The sequence below is a fragment of the Mustela nigripes genome, chromosome 16 (genome assembly GCF_022355385.1).
Source record: "Mustela nigripes isolate SB6536 chromosome 16, MUSNIG.SB6536, whole genome shotgun sequence".
Classification (NCBI taxonomy): domain Eukaryota; kingdom Metazoa; phylum Chordata; class Mammalia; order Carnivora; family Mustelidae; genus Mustela; species Mustela nigripes.
This window is the reverse complement of record NC_081572.1, coordinates 32,982,397-33,001,177: the sequence shown is the minus strand read 5'-3', so window position 1 is coordinate 33,001,177 and position 18,781 is coordinate 32,982,397. Positions and strand designations below refer to the sequence as shown.

Genomic DNA, 18,781 nt, shown 5'->3' with positions numbered 1-18,781 from the left:
ATCCCAAAGTTTGAAACCACTCTCCTTGAGGGCAGAAGGAAAATGGTACCCTTGTACATGATGTTTATTTCCCATTTTCCACCCCTAACTTCAAGTTTTTTTATTTTAGTTCAAGCACAGATCCCAAGACAGATCCCAGAAATTCTATTATCAAATCCTAAACCAATAAGGTAAATAAGTTAAGGAGAGGTATGAGCCCCAAAGTCCCCACTCTTGCCTGAGACCCTTACCATGAAGCTGGGGATAAGGGATGGTGCCAAAGGGAAGCTAGCACAACTCTCCTCAGGCTGGACCTGTTCCTTGGTAAAGAACTTATAGCCACTCAGATCACAGCTCAGAGGAATTAAAAGGTTCCTCATCAGGAGCAATACTCACCCTTAGTCTAAGTGCTAAGGAAATGGGAGGAATAGAACTCAAATTCGGCCCATCTTTGCATCCTGTGGCCATGAAGTCAAAGGAAAGCTAGGGAGTAGTCATCCAAGCCCACTCATTATAAGCCCCGGATTTCTCACAACCAGGAGAGTACTGAGGAGCATCAAGCACGTGAGATCAAGTCCCTCCCCAGAGCCAGTGAGTGACAGGAGTTACCTCTGGCAAGTCACTTAAGTTCTAACCCCAAGCTCCTTGCTCTGCCCACGTTCAGTCACCAAATGGGATACAGGGAAGCAGACAACCTCCCTGCTCGTCCAACACTCTAGGACAGGGAACCCCATCTTGCTGGACCAAAAGAGAACAGAGGAATGGCAAAGAATAGATAAATAGCTAGAAGTCTTGTTAGCCCTTAGATTCACCAGAAGCGAGGACTCACTTAAAAAGAGCCTTGTTAACCCCAAGACAGCAAACTGACAAGAAGGCCAAAAAGCAAAAACCCCAGCAAACTCAGGCGCAGTTTCGTGTGCCGCTCATGGCGGTGGGACTATGGGAGGCTCTGCTAACTTGCAACAGAAACAAACGGAGGACACTCACTCGCTTGGCTTTTTAAGTGTTTGTAAGCTGAGAGTAAAGTCAGAGGTGGCAGTCTCCTGGGCTTCGTCCAAAAGAACAGGTGGCTACCCCAACCCCCAACTTGAGTCAAGACATCCAGAGGAGGTCAGCGGCCAAGGAGGGTGAACTTAAAGCAGTGAGAGGTCTGGGCTGCCCCTCAGCGCCAGTTCCTGGGAGGTACTCGCTGGAGAGGCCCCTACATTCCATCGGGCAGGAGAGAACTCGGCGCCCACCCCCTTGGCAAGGGCGGTGGGGAGGCTCCGGGAAGTGGCCAGGCAGGAACTCAGCTGCGGTTACCTCGGCCCAGGGCCGGCCAAGCGCTCCTGGGAGTTTCGTGGGCTGCCAGTCCCCCACAGGCTGGGGGCGGCGGCCTCGAACCCAGTGTCTCCAGCGGAGGCCCAGCGTCACCGGGGACAGAAAACGCCCGAAGCACCCCTCCCGACCCCCACGGAGCCCGAACCCGCAGAAACTATGCTGAGAAGCAGCAGCGACCCGGTGTCCAAGTCCCATCCGCCAAAGCACGCACCCTAGACTTGCCCGGCTCCTCGCACAAGTCCCCGACCCCGACCCGGGAACCCGCGCCGCCACGGGTCCCTCCGCAGCCAGCCGCCGGGCCGGCAGTGTTTGTAAACAAACCGGTCACGTGGCCCCGGCGGCCCGCTTCCCGCCCCGCGCGTCCGCAGCCCCCACGGGGACCCCACGCCGAACCCCGCCTCGGCGGCGCAGCGCAGGGGGCGCCGCGCGCTCCGCCCGGGCCGGGCCGGAGGGGCTACGGGACCGGAGCCCGGCGCCGGGTGCGAGGCGTCCGCGCTGACAGCGCGCCCCACGCCCACGCGCGCCCGGCCGCGCCGCGCGCCAGGTCTGCTTACCCGGCAGCAGGCTGCCCCGTCCGGCCAGCGCTGGGCTCGGCTCCGCCGGGGTGCGCAGCAGCGAAGGACCGCCCGGCTGGCTCCCGGGCTCCGGGCGCGCTCTTAAAGCCACAGTCTCCGCCACTGCCGCCGCCGCCACTCCGCATCCCTCCGGGTCGGGGCCGGGGGCTGCCCTGTGACGGACGCGCCCCCGCGCCTATCCCCTCGCCTCAGCACCTAGCAACACGCCGCGGGTTGGCTCGGCTCGGCCGCAGCCCATCCGCCCCAAGCCAATCAGCGAAGGACGGAACTCCGCCCCCCGCTTCCCCAACCTCCCACCCCCCACCCCTCTGTCCTGGGCCGGCCGGGTTGCGGGGAGTGCTTCCAGAGCCCCGTCTGGCCCGCGGGCGAAGCTTGGCTAAGCAGGGCCACCGGCTGAAGGAACAGAGAGACAGAGTGATGAGGATGGTTGGCTTTCAGTGCTTGGGAAGAGACCGTTTATTTGCGTTTTGGTTTTGTCCCCAGGTCAAGGCTGGGATTCCTGGAACCTAGGATGAGGAGTGGGGAGGCTGTATAGTACTTAGACTTGTAGGGCCAAATCAGCAACTCCCTCCTTACACCTTAGCCATTTCTAACTCAGAGCCTAAGTTACCTGAAGAGGGCCTCAGGACCCCGGCCAGCTGAATTTAGTAAGATAATACCAAACCAGCCCAGGCCCTCGTCCGAAGCAAGGCATTTCTCCACTTCTCTGTGTTCTGCCAGTAATTTCAGAGAGTAAGAGTAGGAAAGATGTGGTGGGGGAATTGGAAGGCCCCCAGCCCCCTATTGCTGCTGATTTTCCAAAGCTTTTGCAGGGAAATGCGGATGGTTAGTCTAGAGAAGTGAGATGGTCAGTGACCAGAGGGGAGGAGCCCACGTTCTGGATCAGTGCTTTTCAAGGAAGAGAAGGTTAAAAAATAAGCCCAGGCAGTCAGGAAATCCAGGAAGGCACCAGGTGGGTGGAGTGGGGTAGTCTCCCTGCAGGAAAACAGGTCAATTTGAGAAAGAATGCTGGCAGGAGTGAGGGGAAGAGAGGATCCCAGCCTTTTCAAGTCACCACCAAGGTTCTGCAGTTCCTCAGAGAGCGGTAAGAAACCCCATGTTTTACTGAACAGCTCTCAGGATGTGAGATGCCCCTGGAGGTACAGCTGACTCCACCTCCTTCCATATGCCAGTTTGCACATAAACTGAGAATGTTACTGGAGTAGACCCCCATGTGGCTCCAACTTCACCTGCAGCTCTATCCAGCTGTGTTTAAACTAGATCTGATTCAGTTACTATGCATTGCATTCACATCGGATTCAGTTAATATACCTTGCCTGGTTGGATGTGAATCCAATCCTAATGTCAGTAAAATGTTTGTATAAACAACAAAAGTGCCTCAACTTCATTCGTTACTTATGTATCAGACTCAAATTTGCAATCTGGGCGTAAGCAGGAGCGCCAAGTCACTGTCACTGTTCGCATTTGACAAACTTGGAAAGAAAGGTTTAACATTCCTTTCTCTGAAATGTGATGAACTCTTTTTAGAGGATCAAGAGGTTGACATCTATCTAGCTCTGATGTGCCTTCTGGGCAAATTTCTTTGTCTCTCTAGGTCTTCATTTTTACAGTTGAAAACGAAGATTGAGATAGCATGATTTCTAAAGTCCTTTCCCCTCCAAAATTCTAAGGAAGGCCAGGAAGTGAAACTTGTTACAACATTTCAGCAATATTCTCCTAGTGAATATTTGTGTTGCCAGATCAACACTCCCCAAGGGTAGATGCTGCATTAGTTTAACACCCTAGGATACCTGCATGTTATGTAACAAGATTGGTGGCTACTGTTTCTGTTTAAATAAAAGATAATGTTAGCTAAGGAGGACAAGCCTGGTGCAGTGGTTCAGAGGGAGATCTGAGGACCCCTGCTGGCCTGCAGTGTGTATGCAGGAGACTGGAGAAGGGAATAGGACAGTAGGACCAGGAGACAATAGAACCAGCCAGCCAGCCAACGACAACAAAAAAATTTAATAAGCCTGATCATGCCTACTCCCAGTCAAAAGAGCCAAGTATGGTGAGTTGCTAAGCATGAAGGTAGAAGTGGAACACAGTAGTAGAAGCAACTTCTGTCTCTCTGAAAGCAAGCATCTCTAATTGCCCCTGAGTACATACATTCTTAGTGCGTATTACGTGCAGAATTTCCTACCTGCATGGTAGTATTCTGAAGAATTAACATTAACATTCCTTTCTCTGAAATGTGATGAACTCTTTAGAGGATCAAGAGGTTGACTTCTATCTAGCTCTGATGTGCCTTCTGGGCAAATTTCTTTGTCTCTCTAGGTCTTCATTTTTACAGTTGAAAACGAAGATTGAGATAGCATGATTTCTCTGAGGAGAGAAGCTGGGACCAATGGAGAGTGTGTGAGAACAGACAGATATTTATCCTGTAGGGCAAAAATTGAGATGGAGAGAATATAGGGAAAGACATAAATTTGTTCAAATTTAGCCAGAGAGGTTTTTTTGTTTGTTTATTTGTTTAAAAAACAACAGCAATAACAACAACCCTTATTGGTAAAAGTTTGAGAGGTTCCTGGCCTCACAGACAGGTCATCAGCCTGGCTTTGTTAGTGGCCCAGTCCACTTGTCTCCTCTGTGTGAGGCCAAAGTCATTCCCAAAGCCGAACAGTCATTCTTTTCCAGCATCTTCTCTCCTACCCCATGTTCCCACCGTTGCCACATCCACGTCATAGAATCTGATATGTTTCCATCTTCCTTTCCCTCACCCCCACACCATCCATCAGCAGGTCTTGTCAGCTCTACTTAAATGTATATTTGCCCTGAACACATCTGTCTCTGCGGCTGTCACCTGATTGGCGCCACTAACATCCCTTGCCTGGAGTAAGCAACAGCCTCCCAACTGATCTCCCTGCTTCCAATCCATTCTCTACACAACACCAAATGGTACTTTTTCAGAACAAACCCCTTATGATGACCCGTAAGGCCCAACTAACCAGGTCTGCCAACCTCCCAGGTCTTCCCCTATAGCTCCTTTGCTCATGCTAGTCCAGTCAAGGGGACTCCCTTTCTTTTCCTCAAATACACCAGGCCTAGGCCTGTTACAGTACTTTTATTTGCTGTTCCCTCCACCTGAAACACTTTGCCCCCGAAGACCGCCTCCTTGCCGCTTGGTTCCAGGTCAAATGCCTCCTCCAGAGAGTCCCCCGTCCTTACTACCCAATCTTCATGCCTCCCCCCGTCAAGGTACTCGCTATCACATCTCCCACCTTATCTTCATCCTAACACATATCACTCTCTGAAATTACTGTATACACTTATTTATTCTTATTTATTTGTTTTCTGTTTCTGTCCCATCCAGCTCTCAAGTGTCAACTATATGAGAGCATCAGGGACCTCGTCTATCTTGCTTCCTGTTGTTTTCCCTGCGCCAAGAGGATCTGACATTCAACCAATATTTGTTTGTTCAATAAATAACTGAACAAATAAATAGGCCTACTGCCTCACACCCTTGACCCCACAGTTTCCTTCACTGGGAACGTTATTCTCTCCTTAACCCCCCAACCTTCCCCTACCGCTTCTTCCTCTCATCATTCTATCTCAAAGCCTTTTGCTGAATGACTCAGGCCAAAAATCAGATCAAATGTCACTTCTTTGGAGAGTTTCCCTTAACCTCCCTGGAAAAATTAATTTTTTTTCTCCTCAGTACCCTCATAGTACTTTATCTGTAGTCCTATTATATCACTCAGTGGTCAGTTATCCATCCTCCTGTCAGTCCCTCCTGGGCTGGAACCTTATCGGATGTCTTTGTGTTTTCAGCAGCTGACACTCGGCAGGCCCCTTCTCAAGGTTTGTATCTGAATTGAATCCAGTAGGGATCCAAACGGAAGCAGCAGATTGGGTCTGTCCTCAGAGTATACTGATCTACAGATAGCAGTCTTACTTTGCAGTATGACATTAAACCTGAAACTTGAAGGATATTCTATATTAAAAGGGCAGCCTGCATTTTAAAATCACAGTGCAACAGAAAGTTCCTGGAGGCTAAAGGCTATAGGCTCTCACACCACCATATCACCTGGGAAATAGTCCCTACTGCCTGAGTGAGGTGGGGAAGTTACTCCTCCTGCGCTTTATTGTCCCCCCTCCTCCCTCAACAAGTGAAATCCCATGACATTACATCACAGAGGAGGGCCTGGTGCCATCCTCCTGTGGACAGAGCTTGGTAACAGTGCTTTGTTTCTTTATGTACAATAAATGCTTTCTCTGATCCTTGTCCAAGTCCCTCATTTTCAGTCATGAAAGTGGCTGATTAAATGCTTTTGAGACTGTAAATGGGTTAAGTGTTGTACCTAAGTCCTCCTGAACATACTCCAACAAAAAAGCTGCCATCATTTAGTGAGTATGTATTGTGCACTGAGCAGTTTCTAGTCTATCTAGTTGTATTTAATCTTCAAAGCAACCTGGAAGATAGCTAATTTCTTCTCTCTCACTCTTTAAAGCTGATCTTATGGAATTTGAGCCCTGATCTATCTAGCTTCAAAGTCCATTCACTTTCTTTCTTCTACACCAACAAAGAATAAAAATGCTTCTCTCCTCTCCAAATATCTTAGTCACCTTTACAAGGAAACTCATCTGAACATCAAACTACCGACAAAGCAAAATCCTATGCCAAGCTAAAGGGCCTGGAAACAGGATTTGGAGGGGCATAACACTTCCATCTTAAAAACAACAGGACAATAATATTTATCTTATTCTTCCTATGTTCTAGGAGCTAGTAGAGACACTTTACATGCCTTGTTTCATGTAATCCAATCTTCACAACAAGGTACCACAGTTCTCTATACCTTAAGCACGGATCAAAATCCAAAAAGCTCTGAAAATCAAAAAGGGAGTTCGGCAGAGCTCACATGGAACAATAACAGAACTCTAGTATTCAATAAGTAAAATCTGTAGGGTAAAAAAACAACTTGACAGGATACAAGCAATTATATTTTTCTTCCTTTATTTTCATAAGCTACTAATAGCACTCTCATAGAGCTTCTTTTCATTCCCAGTCCTTCCCACATGGACTCGTCTCAGTATTTGTCTAATCAATCAGTTGTATCTCCCAATTGGTTACAATACTGTTGAGGATGTCTCTCTCTTGTACAATTTTTAACTTTCAACAAACTAATATAATAAATCATGGAAGATTTTTCCATGTTCCACTTTTCAAGAAAAAAAAATTTTTTTTTTTAAAGATTTTATTTATTTATCTGACAGAGAGAAATCACAAGTAGATGGAGAGGCAGGCAGAGAGAGAGAGGGAAGCAGGCTCCCTGCTGAGCAGAGAGCCCGATGCGGGACTCGATCCCAGGACCCTGAGATCATGACCTGAGCCGAAGGCAGAGGCTTTAACCCACTGAGCCACCCAGGCGTCCCAAGAAAAAAAAAAATTTGATGCAGCTCATTTGATGGCAAACTTCAACTGATATGAGGTCATTCGTAGGCTTTATTAATCCCATCTAGTATATTCATATGTTTCTTGTGGGAATATTAAATGCTTGAAGAGCTCACACTCCCTAGGGTTTTGGTGATATATAGTGTATGCACCAAAAGCTGCTAGAATTTAAAACCTCTCTCTCAGGGTTCCAAATATGGAATCAAGGACTATGTCATTATCCCTATTTAATAGATGAGTAAACTTAAGCTCAGAGATGTTAATTGATTTGCCCAAGGTACACAGCTAGTGAACAATAGAGCTAGGATGAAAAATCTGTCTAAAACTGTGAAAACAAAATTGGGAACACCTGTGATGGATAAGGGCTCATTTTTCTAAAGGCCAAGATTGAAGTGACAATTCATGGTAGAGGAAAAAGAAATAACTTATAAAGATATGAAGAAAATATTCAACCATAGTAATAAGAAAAAATTTAAATTGGAATTATAATGAGGTGCTATTTTTATCCTATCAGATTGGCAGGTAGCAAAATGTTTGATAACATTGTGTTGGAGAAGATTTGAAAAAACAGTCATTAAAATGTTTGCAGTGAGGTAAATTGGTATGATTTCTATGAAGGGCAATTTGGTAACCTCTCTCAAAAGTAGAAATTAATGTGAGTAGAAAGTTCACTTCAAGGGACTTATCCTTAAGATACACTCACACATGTGCACAAAAATGAATGTAAAAGTAAATTGTAGCATGGTTCGTATTAGCAAAAACTCTCTCCGGGGAATTTAACTTTGCTGTTGATGAAAGGCCAGACATTTTACAGCTCTCTAAAACTGATAATGGGAGGTGATTATTTCCTCTATCCTGTAGAAGAAACTCTCAGAAATTATTTTTAGTCTGTAGGCCAGTAGCCAGTTTTGTATAAAAATTAACAATTTCAGGGGCACCTGAGTGGCTCAGTCAGTTAAGCATCTGACTCTTGATCCAGCTCAGGTCCTGTTCTCAGGGTCCTGGAATCAAGCCCCACTTTGGGCTCCCTGCTCATCTGGGAGTCTATTTGAGGATTCTTTCCCTCTGCCACTCCCCCTCTTGCTTGCTCTTTCTCAAATAAAATAAATCTTTTTGAAAAATTAACAATTTTATTTCAGAATTTCTTTTTATCCACTGACTACAATTTTCAATTTTCAGATGTTCTTTCTTTCTTTCTCTCTCTCTCTCTCTTTTTTTTTCTTTGAGAGAGAGAAAGAGTGCATAGGGGAGGGGGGAGGAGCAGTGGGAGAGAATCTTAAGCAGGTTCCACGCTCAGCACAGAGCCCAACTCAGGGCTCGGTCTCATGACCCTGCGATCATGACCTGAGCTGAAATCAAGAGTCAGATGTTCAGCTAATTGGGCCCCCCAGGCATCTCTCATATTCTCCTTCAAACCAACTTTGTCATCCTGGTGGGTTCTTCATTATACGTTAAATAAAACTTGAATATATGCTTTCTATGTATTTGTATTAGAAATAGGATTTTTACCTTTTGAGACTGATGCATTGAGATAACCTAAATCCATCAGTAAAGGACTGGTTAAATAAATCACAGTGCCTTTATACAAAGGAATACTATGCAGCCATTAAAAAGAGGAAGGTCTAGGGGCACCTGGGTGGCTCAATGAGTTAAACATCTGCTTTTGGCTCAGGTCATGATCTCGGGTTCCTGGGGTCAAGCCCAATGTCAGGCTCCCTGCTCAGTGGGGAGTCTGCTTCTCTCTCTCCCCCTCCGGTCTTCCCACCAGTTGTATGCTCTCTCGCTCTCTCTCTCTCTCTCTCAAATAAATAAAACATTTAAAAAAAAAAAAAAGAAGAAGTAGGTCTATATGTAGCTCTGTATATTCCATAAGGGTGTTTAAGTTCATTTGTTCATTTGTTCCCTAATGAACTTAAGCACCTAGAAAATTGTCTGAGCACACAGCAGCATTAATTTGCTTCTGGCTGTGGTAACAAGTGACCCCAAAACATTTCTTTTTCTGTCATTGATATGCAGGGCACTGCTCTAGGCTGAGGGTCACATGTTAGGTTTAGACTGGCTTCTAGTATCTTCTTATTTAGGGGCCACTGCTATACAAGAAGCACATGAAAACATATGATGTCCCTTAAAACCTCTACTTTGAATGACACACTGTCACTTCTACCTACAATCCATTGGCCAAAGAAAATATGGCCAAACCTTAAGTCAAGAGAGAAGTTTATTATACTTTTCTTAACTAGAAGAACCTCCAAAGTCAGTAGGATGTGTAACCCTATCATGAGGAATAGAGAAGAATATTGCAATCTATTACAATGCTCAATAAATATTTAAATATATATTGAATAAAAAGTGAACAAATTCCAAGAATTAAGTTCTTAAAAAAAAAAAGCATGGTGCAGAACAATTGTACAGAGTATGCCACCATTTGTTTTAAAATACATATTTACATGTAATATATACATCGATGTTTTGATATGCCTTTGCTATCACAAGAAGTTTGGAACTGTGGTTGCCACTGTGGAGAAGCACTAGAGGAGGGGAGCTTAGGAATGAGAGGGAGAGCCTTACCATTTACTATTTAGTATCATGTGTGTGCATTACCTATTAAAAAATAAAATTAAATTCTCTGTGGAGCAAATAAAAATAACAACCCAACACTGTCTGACTATAGAGTTCAAATTCTAAAACTCTATGCTATAATATCTTTAGGATAAAACATGGATCAGAATTTTGTTGTTGTTCTTAATTCATTGCAAACAAACTGTACATGGGATCTCCTTTGTCTCTAGTTCCTGGAGACTTACTTATAACACAGCACTAATAATAGCAAAATTCCATCTCAGCCAATTTTTTTCATGTTCTGGAGCTGTAGTTTTCAAACTCTGTGGAAGGCTTCCCACTCCTGGGAAGCCCTGTATGTGAAATCTCTGAAGACAGAGGTACAAAACTAGTTCATCCTGAGCCTTTTAACCAAATTAACTCTGTTCAGCTGTCTTGTTTCTGAGTTTGAACAAAACCATTCTCCTAATCGTAAAATGTGACAACAATGGCTCCCTCATACTCATTTCGTGGTTCTTACAAAGCAATAGAGTCCATAGGCACCCCCAAATCTTCAGATAAAGTTTCCCTCAGGACATAACAATAAGCAGAATCAAAATATGATGAAAGATATTGAACATCTACACAAAAGACTCACCTAGTCAGCAAATAGGTAGAGTTTGCTTTTTTTTTTTTTAAAGATTTTATTTATTTATTTATTTATTTGACAGAGAAAGAAGGGGAGCTACAGAGGGAGAAGGAGAAGCAGGCTTCTCTGCAGAGCAGGGAGCCCGATGCTGGGTTCGATTCCAGGACCCTGGGATCATGACCTGAGCCGAAGGCAGATGCTTAACTGACTTGAGTCACCCAGGGACTCGTAGATGGAGTTATTTAAGAGTGCCACTGTCCAATTAAGGATTAGGGCATAATTTCTAGAACTATTGTCCTAGAACTTAAGACTATTGTTCTAAGGACGACTATATATAGCTATTGCATCTAAAGCTGCAAAATATTCTAGACTCTGAGTGAATGCACTGTATTATACGTTCTCTGAAGAATAGCCTCATTCATTCCTGAGGTATCCCAGTGAAGAATGGGAATTCTACAAGGGAGGGTTGACAGTGGTACCTCACTCACTGCTTGCCTCTCAGCATAGCGTGTGGCACCTTACAGTTTACTAAGCCCTGTTCAGCGGATTTACAGATTATATTCTGTCAGTAGTACTCAGGTTTTCCCTTAGTTGACTCTCACGAAATGGACAAGGGCTTAACAAAATTCCTGCAAAGAAACCACAAATTAAAGAGGATACTAATAATTAAAGCACAAGCAAACTGTAAAATGGTAGGGTTGACATTTTTATTACCTTTAATATAAGCTGTCAGCTACATTTTTCAGTAAAAGCAGTAACCTTCTTGTCAGGTCTGACAAGAAGATGATACAAAAAAAAAAAAAATCAAAGTTATCTGCAGATCGTATGAAAAATGGATTATAATTTTTTTTTTTCCTGTTAGGAACACACAACCAGAAAAGAAGTTTGGAGATCTCTGGTTTGAAAAACTGACTCCTGGAGAGCAAGAATTTGTCAGTGACTCTCCAGCGTGATCCATACAGAGGGTGCCCGGCCAGAGTCTGAGGTATTTTATTCTCCTTCACTGGTTAAACTTACAGAGAGATGGAGTGAATCCAGCTAGCTTGATGGTACCATCTTTTATGATCACCCAACTAATTTCTTAATTATATCCTTGACTTTCAAGGATAATTTATGGTTCAAATGTGGCTCCGAATGTTGTCTTTCTTACGAGGAGAGAATGTACCATCTGGTGTTAATGTCTGGTCATTGTGTAATTCAGCATTGGACTTCTTGTGAGCTTGGTTAATGTGGGTTTATTCCCAGGAGACTGCTCACTTCTGAGAGTTAGGACATCATAAGTTCCTGGATTTGTGACGGTGATGCCCAGACCCTACATGACAGGGACCCTCAATTCCCCCAGATGACTTCTCGGTACTCTCTCTTAGCGGTGGTTGGCAGTAACCTAAACCCTTCCACCAAAGACCCTAAAGGGCAGTACATTTAGGAAACTGGACGGGCCTATTTCTAAAAGAAGGGGCTTTCTAGCTCTGAATTACATTAACCTTTAACATACCTAATGTTATTCTTGCTCAACAGCTTTTTTTCTTCCACGGGTTTTGAATACTGTTGATTTGCTAATTTGTAAGCTGATTGTTGCTTTGGTCTGCCTGGCACCAAGGCCCAGGATCCCAACAGGTTCTCAGACCGCATGATAGGCAAGATAAACCAACCTGCAGAGCAGAGTTTGCAAGGACTTCGGAGCAGCCTCTCTGCTAGCCTGGCTGGTGATGGTGGCAGACGGCTCACTGATCACTTAGCCGGCCTCTGCAGGATTTTCTCTCCCATGACTGGACTCTTCCTTCTTTGAATAAAACCAAAATAGTTCCATTTTTTTTAGTCAAATGACAAGATCATCAGCTGTCCTAGCAGCTTGGCTGACCACACTTTTATTTTAGCCTCATTGCCTGATGGTACTATTCCAACTCCAGCAATTTCCAGGGGTAAGGAGCGGCCTATGCAGGGAAGGGTATGGTGGACCCAACGGAACTGGATCAATTAGAATGGCAGTTCTCAGTCTTCATTGCATATTAGAATCACCAGGAGAGCCTTTTAAGCACAGCACTGACTGTGCCCTACTCCCAGCCATTGTAATTTAATTGGTCTGGGGCCCAAGGACCTAGGCACGGATACCTTTGGAAGTCCCCAGGTGATACGTGCAGCCAGTGATGAAGACCACGGACTTGAGATCTTACATGTAAAGGTTTGAAGCTAACACAATTCTCTTGTAAGCCTCTGCTCTGAAGCTCCCTTCAATCATCTGCTCACATCCCGTTTTGCAATTAGCTCACAGACATGTTTGCAAAAAGCTGAGAAAGTAAAAACGTGTTAATGATACAATGCCACACTTCACCGGTTGCAAGACATTTTCTTATATATTCTTTCATTTGACTCTTTAAATAACCCAGTGAAGGGGGGCGCCTGGGTGGCTCAGTGGGTTAAGCCGCTGCCTTCAGCTCAGGTCATGATCTCAGGGTCTGGGATCGAATCCCAACATTGGGCTCTCTGCTCAGCAGGGAGCCTGCTTCCCTCTCTCTCTCTCTGCCTGTCTCTCTACCTACCTGTGATCTCTCTCTGTTAAATAAATAAATAAAATCTTTAAATAAATAAATAACCCAGTAAGGGTATCCACAATTTTCTGGTAAGGAAATTGATATCCTGAGCTGACCGAGGCCCCAGACTTCTGGTTTTTTGCTCAGCACCCCTTTAATTATGTAATACTTAACTCTACGGTGAAGGTTAATAACCTCGACTGCCAAATATAGACTGAAAATAACGCGCAGGAGTCAAAAGCGAAGACTTTACAATCAGATGTAAAAATCTGAATTTTAGTTTTGCTACTTACTAGCTCCATGATCTTGAGCAACTATGTTATCTTTTTGAGACTCAATCTTCCTCACCTGAATATAGTACTGGACTACAGAACCCGCTTCAAAGGGGGTATCAGTGAGATTTAACGGTTGCTATTCTCATGACACAATCGTGCCACATTTACCTACTTGTTAGTATAGAAATGATCTCCAAGATTGTTTTTAAGTATTTGGGCTCCTTTATCCTATTAAGTTGTCTTCGGTATCAATCGTTGATTTTCTTGCCTGATACTGATTGGTTCATGATGGTGGCATTTCTAATTATAGTCACCAAGTGATTCCTTTTAATTTTTTTAAGGTTTTATTTACTTATTTGAGGGAGAGAAAGCATAAGAGCAGAGTGAGGGGCAGTGGGAGAAGCAGACTCCCCGCTGAGCAGGGAGCCTCAGGTAGGGCAGACTTCCCTTGTTTTTATTTATTTTTTTTAAAATTTTTTTAAAAGTTTTATTTATTTGTCAGAGAGAGAGAGGGAGAGCTAGCGAGCACAGGCAGACAGAATGGCAGGCAGAGACAGAGGGAGAAGCAGGCTCCCTGCCGAGCAAGGAGCCGGGTGTGGGACTCGATCTCCGGACACTGGGATCATGACCCAAGTTGAGGGCAGCTGCCTAACCAACTGAGCCACCCAGGTGTCCCATTTCCCTTGTTTTTAATGAACTCAACAGCTTTGAGGAGTTCTGGTCAGGTATTTGCAGTCTGCCTCTTAACTGGAATTTGTCTAATATTTTTCTCACGATCAGGCTGAGATTATAGGGTTTGGGGAGGAAGATTGTGGAGGTAAAGTACCATTTTTATCACATCATTTCAAGGGGACATAAACTATCAATATGATTTATCTGTGTTGATGTTGACCTCCAGCACCTGGCTGAGGTCCTGTTTGTCATCTTCCTCCACTGTGGTTACTCCCCACTCCCCTTTTATTTATTTATTTATTTTTTTTAAGATTTTATTCATTTATTTGACAGAGACCACAAGTAGGCAGAGAGGCAGTAGAGAGAAGTTGTGGGGAAACAGGCTCCCTGCTGGGCAGAGTGCCTGATGCGGGGTTTCGGGGGTCGATCTCAGAACCCTGGGATCATGACCTGAGCCCAAGGCAGAGGCTTTAACCCACTGAGCCACTCCGTTGCCACCCCCAGCAATTCCCCTTTCAAGACTGTATTCTTTGGCAGGAAGTCGTTGCATATAGCACACTTTTGGGATTCATGCTCCTGTCCTTTACTATGGAATATCTACATTATTTGTTTGGAATTTTTCCTGCACAGGAGATTGATCTCATGCTTCTGTTTGTAAACCTTTTGCCGTCACCTCCCACCCAGTCACGACAATTAACCTAATTGGTGGTGGCCATAGCCCCGTAACTGCCAGATTAGAACCATAATGAGGTCTAGGGAGACCTCTTGTGGTTAAATGAGGGCATAACTGGCCAACTACAGGTTCTCACCTTCCACCGCCGACAATCCCTTTAGTTTAGTCCATTGTTTCTCCACAGGATTTTGCTCCCCAGCCCTTGAAACCCTTTGGCAACATCTGGAGATGTCTTTAGTAATCAGACTTTTAGGAGGAGATGCTACTTATGTCTAGTAGTAAGAGGCCAAGGATGCAGAGGTTGAGAAGCCTTGTGGTCAAGGCAGTGTACAGGTGCACAGCTACAGCTATGCTCAAAGGAATACCGTTATAATAGGGTGGGGGGGAGACCCTGTTTTGTGGGGAAAAAAAAAAAAGAGGACAAATTCTTCAATAGAATGTGCAGCTCGACACTGTCACAGCACAGAGAAAATGGTCAAGTGACTTCTGGGAATGTGCAATTTCTATTTGGGTCAACCTTGTTCACATGAATATGAGTGGCAAGAGTTCATGCTGTGGAGCTGAGCAGAAGAGGACAATAAATGGAAAGCTGTTCTGAGCAGAAGAGGTGCCAGTAGAGAAAGAAACTCCACTGGGGCCAGTATTTTGAGAAGGTGATTATGTGATAAAACTCTTCATTTCAGATAATTTTTTAAAAACTAAATTTGTTTTTTGTTGTTGTTGTTTTTTTAAGATTTTATTTATTTATTTGTCAGAGAGAGGAGCGAGAGTGAGCACAAGCAGACAGAGTGGTAAGCAGAGGCAGAGGGAGAAGCAGGCTCCCGGCTGAGCAAGGAGCCCGATGCGGGACTCGATCCCAGGACGCCGGGATCATGACCTGAGCCGAAGGCAGCCGCTTAACCAGCTGAGCCACCCAGGCATCCCCTAAAAACTAAATGTGGAGGGGCACAGTCAGCTAAGCGTCCAACTCCTGGTTTTGGCTTAGGTCTTGATCTCAGGATTGTGTCAGGCTCTTTGCTCAGTTTGGAGTCTGCTAAGGTTTCTCTGTCCCTCTCCCTCAGCCCTTCCCCTCTGCCCACGCACACATGTTCTTTCTCTCTCTCTCTCTCTCTCTGAAATAAATAATAAACTAAATTTTGAGGGGTGCTTGGGTGGCTCAGTGGGTTAAGGCCTCTGCCTTTGGCTCAGGTCATGCATGATCCCAGCATCCTGGGATCAAGCCCCGCATCGGGCTCTCTGCTCAGCAGGGAGCCTGCTTCCTCCTTTCTCTCTGCCTGTCTCTCTGCCTACTTGTGATCTCTGTCTGTCAAATAAATAAAATAAAATCTTAAAAAAAAAAACAACTAAATTTTGAGGGAAAAAATTACACCCAGTCTATTACAACTGCAATCTAAAACTTTTGATTGCTCTCCTATACATATATAGTTTTGTTTGTGCAATGAATATAAGCTATTGTATTCCACTTTTTTTTTTTACTGAATATAGTATCTGAAGTATTTTTTCATATCCTTAGAGTTCCCATTACCTTTCCTAAAGTCTATGATAATCCATTATGAAGGTAAACCATACTATAGCTGTTCTAGTTAGACAATTATACTGTTTCAAATTGTTCTGTTTTCTGATGTTGCCATATAGTATTTTTCTTAAAGTATTTCTTTTTTTTCTTTAAAGATTTTATTTACTATTTGACAGACAGAGATCACAAGTAGGCAGAGAGACAGGCAGAGAGAGAGGAGGAAGCAGGCTCCCTGACAAGCAGAGAGCCCCATGTGGGACTCGATCCCAGGATCCTGGGATCATGACCTGAGCCAAAGGCAGAGGCTTTAACACACAGAGCCACCCAGGCACCCCTTTAAAGTATTTCTTAAGGGTACCTTTCTAAGAGTCCAATTCTCAGGGTCAAAATGTAAACAGTATATGGCAACACAGAATGGACAAGAATATTGAATTTGGAACTAGGCAGCCTGGGTCCAAAACTCAGTTCTGTCCATTACCACCTGTGCAACTTGAATGATTTGCTTAAACTCTCTGATTCTATGGGGATTGTGGTAATGAATAAATGAAATCGTGTATGCCAAGTACATCATATAGATGATGGCAAATAGACAATTTACTTTTATTCTTTCTTTTTTCTTTCTTTTCTTTTTTTTTCCCCTTTGGGCTCTTGATACTTATGTCATGTTTCTAAAAGACTGTACCAGTTTCCAATGCCACAGACAATGCAAAATGGGACCATTAAAAAAAAAGCAACCATTTTTCCTACAATCCCATGAGTCATTTTTTTGGTAAGATTTTATTTATTTATGAGAGAGTATGAGAGAGCCCACGAGTTGGGGAGGGGGCAGAGGGAGAAGAAGGCTCCCGGAGGAGCAGGGAGCCAAATAAGGGACTCGATCCCAGAGCCCTGGGTTCATGACCTGAGCTGAAGGCAGACCCTTAACCAACGGAGCCACCCAGGTGCACCACAATGAGTCATTTTAAGGTTAGCTTAATTATTAGGAATTATTAGGAATTATTGGGGGAGGGACAAAGAAAGGGGCTTCCTGCTGAGCGTGGCGAGCTCATGACCTGAGCTGCAATCAAGAGTCAGATACTTAAACTGAGCCATGCAAGTGCCCTAGGAATAAGTTTTTAATTAGGTTATGTTGCTTTCGTGGGCAAATTGTCTTCCTAACGATGCAAATCTGTAGGTAATGTATGTTTTGAGATCACTTTAACCAGGAAAATTTGTGTATGGGAGGGGAGACACAAAAAGGCCAAAAACTCCTCAGAGAATTTGCAGTGAAGGAATGTACCTTATATTTCTGGCAATTATGCAGAGCCTTCAGCTGCATGATGTTGGCTTAGGCCTTGCTTCCCTGCGAGTGTCCACAGCCCTTGCAACTATGGCGCCCCGTCCCCCTCCTGTAAATGTCCCCATTTGGCGCTTTTGGTCCTTCCCATAGGCCTGTGAGTTTTCATTTATTGCTAGGCACTTGGGTAATCCTGCAACATAACTGAGCATTTCAGCTGAGAACATATACCCTCTGGTTCTCATTAGAATCTTCTAAGTGCTTTCTCTTAGGCTGCATAGGCTATAAAGGAAATAAATATATAAGACAATTCATAGCCTCTACCTTTGGTTTTGCATTACGAAACAAAGGCTTGGGCCTAAAAGTCTTTGCCACCCTCTACGCTAATCTCCCATATTTCCAGGGTAAAACAAGTCCCAGCTGTATGGAGAAATGAATAGTATAAATTGGATACATAGGGGCACCTGGGTGGCTCAGTGGGTTAAAGCCTCTGCCTTTGGCTCAGGTCATATCTCAGGGTCCTGTGATCGAGTCCCGCATCGGGCTCTCTGCTCAGCGGGGAGCCTGCTTCCGCCTCTCTCTCTCTGCCTGCCTCTCTGCCTACTTGTGGTCTCTGTCTGTCAAATAAATAAATAAAATCTTCAAAAAAAATTAGATACATATAATTTCTTTTTTTTGTCTTTGTTTCTTTATCTTCGAGACCATCAAATTTATATATACTGTCTCCTTCTGATGTTTCTAACATCTATACTTTGCTATAACAGCAGAAAATTATAGAAAAAAAATCTAACCACTATTAGCCCTTTAAAGTATTTACCACAAAGGGCACCTGTGTGGCTCACTCAGTTAAGCATCTGCCTTTGGCTCAGGTCATGATCCTGGGATCCTGGGTTCAAGTCCTGCATTGGGCTCTCTGCGCAGCCTGCTTCTCCCTCTGCCTCTGTGGCTCCTCCTGCTTGTGCTTGTGCTCTCTCTCTCTGGCCAATAAATAAGTAAAATATTAAAATAAATAGTGTTTATTACCAGTTTTTTCTATAAATATGTAATGATTTATGATTTTTAATATGAAATTTGAATGACATGGCATATACAGTGTTATGTCCTGCCTTTTCTCACTTACTATTATATTGTGAAACATTTACCTGGATTTTCAAAAATATGATTTTTATTGGCACCTTATAAATATATTTCATTTAATGATTCCCACTATTGCTTAAACATTCTGGTGACTTCTAAATTTCATAATTATAAATAATTCAAGGGGAGGTGGGTGGGGGTTGGGGTAACTGGGTGATGGACATTAAAGAGGGGAAGTGATATAATGAGTAACTGTTTGGTTGGTTTGT

At 44.1% G+C, this 18,781-nt stretch overlaps 1 long non-coding RNA gene across 6 annotated transcripts in view; it reads left to right on the top strand.

Moving 5' to 3' along the window:
* Positions 1–2,202: 2,202 nt before the first annotated feature.
* The window catches only part of LOC132004299 (uncharacterized), a 129,505-nt gene continuing 112,926 nt past the window's right edge, over positions 2,203–18,781 (top strand). For all 6 annotated transcript variants that reach the window (XR_009400478.1, XR_009400482.1, XR_009400477.1 and 3 more), the window contains exons 1-2: positions 2,203–2,958; positions 11,355–11,477. This is a non-coding gene — a long non-coding RNA (uncharacterized LOC132004299). The remainder of the gene's footprint in view (positions 2,959–11,354; positions 11,478–18,781) is intronic.